Source organism: Camelus bactrianus, chromosome 11, assembly GCF_048773025.1.
Source record: "Camelus bactrianus isolate YW-2024 breed Bactrian camel chromosome 11, ASM4877302v1, whole genome shotgun sequence".
NCBI classification, from domain to species: Eukaryota; Metazoa; Chordata; class Mammalia; order Artiodactyla; family Camelidae; genus Camelus; species Camelus bactrianus.
Window position 1 is genome coordinate 83610986 of NC_133549.1, and position 7227 is coordinate 83618212.

The 7227-nt window shown below is 37.6% G+C and overlaps 1 pseudogene; it reads left to right on the forward strand.

Moving 5' to 3' along the window:
* LOC141579227 (LRP chaperone MESD pseudogene) lies at window positions 1-6137 on the forward strand (annotated as a pseudogene).
* The last annotated feature ends 1090 nt before the right edge of the window (window positions 6138-7227 follow it).

A 7227-nucleotide genomic window follows, 5' to 3' on the forward strand; every position in this document is an offset into this window, starting at 1 on the left:
ATGAGGCCATCTTCGTCCTGGTACCACGTGTACCTGCCTGCAGTAGCAGGTGCACCTGCCTGCCTTACGCGTTCCCCAGGGAGCCTGCTGGCTCGCCCCCCCCCCCCCCCGGGACCTTACTCAAATGTCGCTGCTCAGTAAGCTCTACGCAGACTTCCGGCTTAGAATTGCTGCACTAACCCCCAGCGTTCCCATCCCCCTTACCTTAATCCACTGTCTATTTTTAACATAGCATTTCTCATCTATCACACCCGAGTTTCCTTGTGACTGTGCTGTTCACCGTCCATTTTCCCCTTCTTGAGTGAAGGCTGCAGGGGGAGGTCTTTGCTTTTCACTGTTGTATCCTCGGGGTATAGTAAGTGTTGAAAAGTTATTAAATGAATGAATGAACTTTTATGAGATGTTTTAAGTGTCTCCTTTGTAAGCACCATGTAGCCCAATCTTTTCAATCTACTCTAAGAATTTCCACCTTTTTATAACAGACTTAATATGTTATTGCTTGAGTGTTTCCTTGTTTTTGGTTTTGTGTTTTATACTTATTCATTCAAATATATATTTTTATACAGTATAAGGTGTAAATTTTTTTTCGCAAATAGACACTGTACATGTATTTGACTGTATTCTGGACTCTTTCTTGTCACTGGTGTATTTTCCTTTTGACTAAGGGAGATTTGTAATAAAAAGTAATATCTAGCAAGGAAAGCCCCTTTTACAGTCTTTATTTTTGACATACCTTTTCCCCCTTTGAATTAAAAAAGTTACATCCAGTGGATCTCATCTCCCTTTTGTAAAAAATTTTAAGCACAACCCAAAAAAGTGTTTGCTAAGTTAAATTGTCTGAAAGTTTTATGTTAGTTTTGATGGTTCAATATTTTGATAAGTCTTGGATCTCAGGAACATTGTTTTATGTCTTACAGAAACACTTTTTTAAAGAACACTTTTACTGAGATACAACTCATGTACTATATAACTCCCATTTTGAAGTGTGCACTTCAGTGGCTTTTAGTATCTTCACAGAGTTATGCAACCATCAACACTAACTTCAGATCATTTTTATCAGCCCCCAAAGAAGCCCTGTACTCATTAGCAGTCATTCCCCATTCTCCCCTCCCCCATTCCCTAGCAACCATTAACCTACTTTCTGTCTTTGTGGGTTTGCCTATAATGGGCATTTCATATAAATATATACATATTTCACATATAATATGTGCCTTTGTATCTGGTTTCTGTCACCTAGCGTAAGTGTTTTCAAGATTCATTCACGTTGTGGCTTTTATCATCTGTCATTCCTTTTTATGGTCAAATAATATTCCACTGTAGGGTATGCCACATTTTGTTTATCCAGTCATAAGCTGATAGACATTTGGGTTATTTCTCTCTCTCTCTCTCTTTTTTTTTTTTTTTTTTTTTTGGCTATTATGAATGCTGCTATGAATATTTATGTACAGGTTTTTTTCACTTTTACATTCCCACCAGCAATGTATGAGAGTTCCAGTTTCTCTACATCCTTGCCAACATTTGTTGTTGTCTACCCTTTAAATCATAGCCATCCTGGTGGTGAAGTGGTATCTCATTGTGGGTTTGTTTTTGTCTACATATTTTTATTGAAGTAATAGACAGTTTATGATGTGTCAATTTCTGGTGTACAGCATAATGTTTCAGTCATACATCAACATACATAAGTGTGTTTTCATATGCTTTTTCATCATTAGTTACTATGAGATATTGAATATAGTTCCCTGTGCTACACAGTATGACCTTGTTCATCTATTTTATATATAGTAGTTAATATCTGCAAATCTCAAACTCCCAATTTATCCCTTCCCACCCCTTTTCTCCCCAGTAACTATAAGGTTGTTTTCTATGTCTATGAGTCTGTTTCTATTTTGTAAATGTTTGTCGTTTTTTTTTAGATTCCACGTATAAGTGATATCATATGGTATTTTTCTTTCTGTTTCTGGCTTACTTCACTTAGAATGACAATCTCTGGATCCATCCATGTTGCTACACATGGCATTATGTTCTCATTTTTTGTGGCAGAGTAGTATTCCATTGTATAAATATACCACTACTTCTTTATCCAGTCATTCATTGTGGTTTTGATTTGCATTTTCTAATAACTAGTGATGTTGAGCATCTTTTCATGTGCTTATTTGCCATTGTGTATTATTCTTTGGAGAATTGTCTATTAAAATTCTTTGCCCATTTTTAAAATGGGTTTTTTGTCTTTTTATTGAGTTGTCAGAGTTCTTTATATATTCTGGATATAAATCCCATTCCAGATATGATTTCTTTTCTAACATTTTAAATGATTTTTGACCTGAATCATATATCTTTCTAGCTAGTTACCATTTTCAACATTACATTACTGTTATTTTTTTCTTCCATTGCCATTACTAAATGGTTGTTGCCAAAATATAATTGAAAATTTGCATCTAATTAACTAGTGATTTTCATCCTGTGTCCCAGATTAATTTATTGATATAGTGGCTTATATTGATTAAATTTCCTATTGTTGAACTGGCTTTATATTTTTGGAATAGACCTGACCTGGACTTTCATTTATTTAAAAAAACTTATTGGAGGAGGGTATAGCTCAAGTGGTAGAGTACATGCTTGGCACGCACAAGGTCTTGGGTTCAATCCCCTGTATGTCCTCTAAGAACAAATAATGAACCTAATTACCTCCCCTCAAAAACCCAAAAAGTTTATTGAGCACTTCCTATGTTTTAGATAGAAAGTCCACTATGAATAACAGAAAGCCACTGCTTTTGTAGACAGCACATTCCAGTGGGTCATGATATATTATTTTTATAATATACTCTTGAACTAATATATTAGTAGGTACACTTCCATCAAAACTGTAAGAGAAGTTTTCCTATGGTTTTTTGTTAATGATTTGTGGAGCTCTCCATATTTTGTGGAAAGTGTGTGACATCATGACTAATCTGCTCCTGGAAGGCTGGCTAGAATTCAGGGCAGAGATTCCCAGTCCTGTTGGCTTTTATATCATCAATGGGTTTACAAATCTCATCTTCAGTTATTGGTCTAATAACCTTTTTTTTAAGGATCAATTTGTTAAAATTTTACTAGTAAGCAATGTTTCCTTCTCTATATTCGGAAAATTTACTGCTGTGAAATGCCACATACGATTCTCTTATAATTTTACTATTCTTGCATCTTTGTGGATATATGTGTTTCCTCAGCTCTGTTGTATATTTTTGTTTTCTCACTTCCCCCCAAATTTTGCCCATTTTATGTGACATATTTAAAAAATGCTTTTGGTTTAATTTAGTCTTCCTCATTTATTTTGGCTTTATTTTAATTTTCTTTATTTTAGATTTTATCCTTTTGTTTTCATGCTTTCTTTGGTTTGTTATTTTTCATATTTATTTTAGCTAAATATAAATTTCATAATTATTTTTAGTCTTTAAAAATAAGTTAAATACAAGTTTTCTCTGCAACAGCTTTAGTTGTAGGTCTTAAGTTTTCATGTAATGAACTTCCCCATTGTTTCTTCCCAGGAAAGTAGTAATTTGGATGCTGGTTACTTTTCTTTGATCTAAAGTTTTTAAGTTAGAGAATGCCTCATTTTATGAGTTAGTGACTTTTCATTGAGTTTTTTTAAATTTTGGTTTTATAGGTCATATCAGACAAAGTAGCTTGTAAAACCTCTGATTTGTAGAATTTAGTAACATTTTCTCTAAAAGCACAGCATAACATAATAATTATAAGTAGCACTTTATTTTCAGATGGTTCCAGTTTAGGGGAACCTGTTAAATGGGGAAAATAGTATCTATGTTATATGTTTATCCCCAGTATAAGATAATATATATTTAAAATATTCCATGAAAGACATTCTTCTGAGTAAATGCCCAGTGAAATTAGCTGTCATTAATTACCTGAACATGAGAGTTCGGTGAACTCTGCTTGGTAGTCCTTTCTTGGTTTTTGTTTTTTGTTTTATTTTATTTTATTTTATTTTGTTTTGTTTTATATATAAACATTTTTTATTGAGTTATAGTCATTTTAAAATGTTATGTCAAAATTTTTTCTTTCTTGTTGACAGAGATACATTGTCTCTTAGTCTAATTGTGATTTGTTCTCTTTAATCAAACTATCTTGTCATTGTAACAGTTTCTCTGTTATCTATTTGGATACATACAGATGTGACCTGAGCCTTGGTTGATGTTATCATTGATCATTACATGGTACCTGCCTTTGTTTGCCCTGTTGAAAGTTTAAGGCAGCAGCGTCTGGCTGCCGGTGCTGCGCGGCCAAGGTGGCGGCCTCCGGCTGGACAGGTGCCGCCGTGGTCCTTCTCTGTGTGTCTGATCCGCTGCTGCTCCTGCTGCTGCCAGCTCGGGTCTTGGCCGCCGTCGGCCCCCCGAGACGCCCAGCGAGGCTACCCCGCCTCCCTGGAAGAAGAAGGACATTCGCGACTACAGTGATGCGGACACGGCTCGTCTTCTGGAACAGCGGGAGAGAGATGACGGCATAGAAGGAGGAGACCTCCGGGAGCACGAGACCCTCCGCTCCTGTTGCCTTCTCACAGAGAGACCCCGGCAAGCCTGAGAGCACGCTGAATGTGACGAAAAAGGGCAAGATTCTCATGATGTTTGTCACTGTGTCGGGAAGCCCCAAGGAGAAGGAGACGGAGGAAATCACGAGCCTCTGGCACGGCAGTCTTTTCAATGCCACCTACGACGTCCAGAGGCTCCTCGTGGGGTCAGAACGCGCTATCGTCATGCTTCGTGATGGAAGCTGCGCCTGGGAGAGCAAGGGCTTTTTGGTCAGTCAAGACAGGTGCGCTGATGTAACTCTGGAGGGACAGGTGTATCCTGGCAAAGGAGGAGGAAGCAAAGAGAAAAATAAAACCAAGCAAGAGAGGGACAAAAAGAAGGAGGGAGAGCCAAAGGCCCGGGCTTCAGAGGAAGAGAACAGAGCCGTGAGTAAAAGAGAAGAGCTGTGAGGCGGTTGCGCCGCTCTGCGGGGGAGCGTGCGCGCGGGGATGGGGGCGGGCGTGGGGAACCACACACGAATGGAATTCCAGTTTCTTCTAGGAAAGGTCTGCCTCGTGACCAGTTTGTGGTCAGCATAAGAATTACGGTGTAAAAGTCTTCCAGTAAGAAGACAGAGGTTTTGTAATTAACATGGGACCCTGACACATTGACGTCTACTATCAAATAACTTTAGACGGAAAGCTGACGGTGTTGCTTTTTTCCATTTAAATGTGCGTGGGGAGGCCGCCAGTCGGACTGTGGCACGGCTACCCTCAGTGCACCTCAGACGCGGCAGCTTGTTGCGTCCGGGCGTTCCATTTTCCCTTAACTGAAAGGATACCAGGTTCTAATCAAACTTTAAAACTATTGATTTAATTGAATCAAGCTCTTCATGCCGCAGACATCACTACCATTACTGTGGGAGCGCCGGCATCTCAGTACACAATCAGGGTGTGTAAATCACAGATCTATGCAGAAGACGCAGAGAGCGGAAGATTACGTAACTTGGAAATCCTGAGTATTTACTTTGAGTTTCTTGGACTTGAATTCTTCTCATCAGTTACAGAGAGCTCTTGGTGTTTGTCAGGTTTTATGGGGTCTGTCTGTTTAAGGGGGTCTGTAAGAAGAGGACTTTATTTAGGAAAGAGTCATGCTGGTGTTGAGAGCTGTGTGTTCCATTTAATGTGATCATTTTAAAGGGTGTAAATCAGGCATCAGCAGAGACCCTTGCGGGGGGGTAGCAGAGGACTGGTAACCTCATTCATTTTTAACCTTTTTTTTTTTTTTTTTTTTTTTTTTGATAAAGTGCCTAAATTTGTGGTGTTTTTCGTATGGTACTATCATGATGTACTGCCTGTCTAATTTTGCTGTTCTATGTCAGAGCCCACTCTGAGTAAGAGCTGCAGAATTTATACACAGGTGTCATTTTTAAGAACTAAAATTATTTGTAAAAAAAACTTCCATTGTGATTTTAACAAATTAAAAATAGCACATGGTTAGGAAACATCAACACCGAAGAATGGTACAAAGCGAAACATCTTCACCTCCTCACTGCCACTGCCTTGCCCCAGTGGAAGCTACTGTTCATTTGTTTAAAAAAAAATACACTTACTGGTTTATAGTGATGCATATTTGTTTGGGCCTCATAGCACCTATTCTCCGCCCCCCCCTTTTTTTAAGAGAAAATACAGTATGAGTACTTTATTTAAAAAAAATAAAGTTTAAGGCTACAAATTTTTCTTAATCTGATATAAATAAGACCATGCTTGCTTCCCTTTTATTTGCAATTTTTGTAATATTTTGTGCATTGCATTCCTTCTTTTATAACCATTCTTTATCGCTTTGTTTTAGATTTATTTTTTGTAAACAACAAATCTCAACATCTTGTTTTTTTAGACCAAAATGACGTTCTGTATTGGATAAGAAATATATCCATTCACATTATCTATGATAATTCATGTATTTGGTTTTACATATCTGTCTTAGTTTCCTAAATACTGTGTTTGAGTACACATAATACAATATGTAACATAATTTTTTTTTTTTTGGTGCCGAAACCCAGGAATGAACCTATATCATAGCTTTTACTACTAATTATACTTTTTCAGAATCTTTACCTTTTCTGGCATATGCATATTTTTCATTATTTCATCTTTCTTCTCTGTTAATTTGATAGTTTAGTGATTTTCAATTCTCAGAGCTACCAACCACACCTAAATATTACAACTGAACTTACGTCTCCTAACATATCAGGATGACTTCACTGCTTGTCTGCTGCTTCTCTTCCCCGGCCCCTCTTGGTTGACCTTAGTAAGTTTTAAGTTGCCCATCTACCCCACTCCACACCCAGACTCCATTGTGCTAACTTGTCAGTGTATTACTGGCTCTTCTCTTTTCTCTTTCAGGAGGTCTTCTCTAACATTGTGTTATACATTTCAAATCATGTTAATATCATCCATCTAGTTGTAACCGTACGTCAATAACAAGATCTGTTGTTTCTCACTCTTTACTGTCCTTTTCACCTTCCCCTTGCTTGAGACTTGTTTGGCAGCTTGTTAGCACCTCCTTAGTGTTTTCTCTGCAGAGATTACATGGTGATTTATTGCCTGAGGCCCTGCTCATTTGAACACGTCTGATTTGGGGGCCTTCCATATGAAAGACAGTATTTTTTAATGTATAATATTCCTGGATTGAAATTCTTCTCTTATAATCTCAGGGTCTTTTT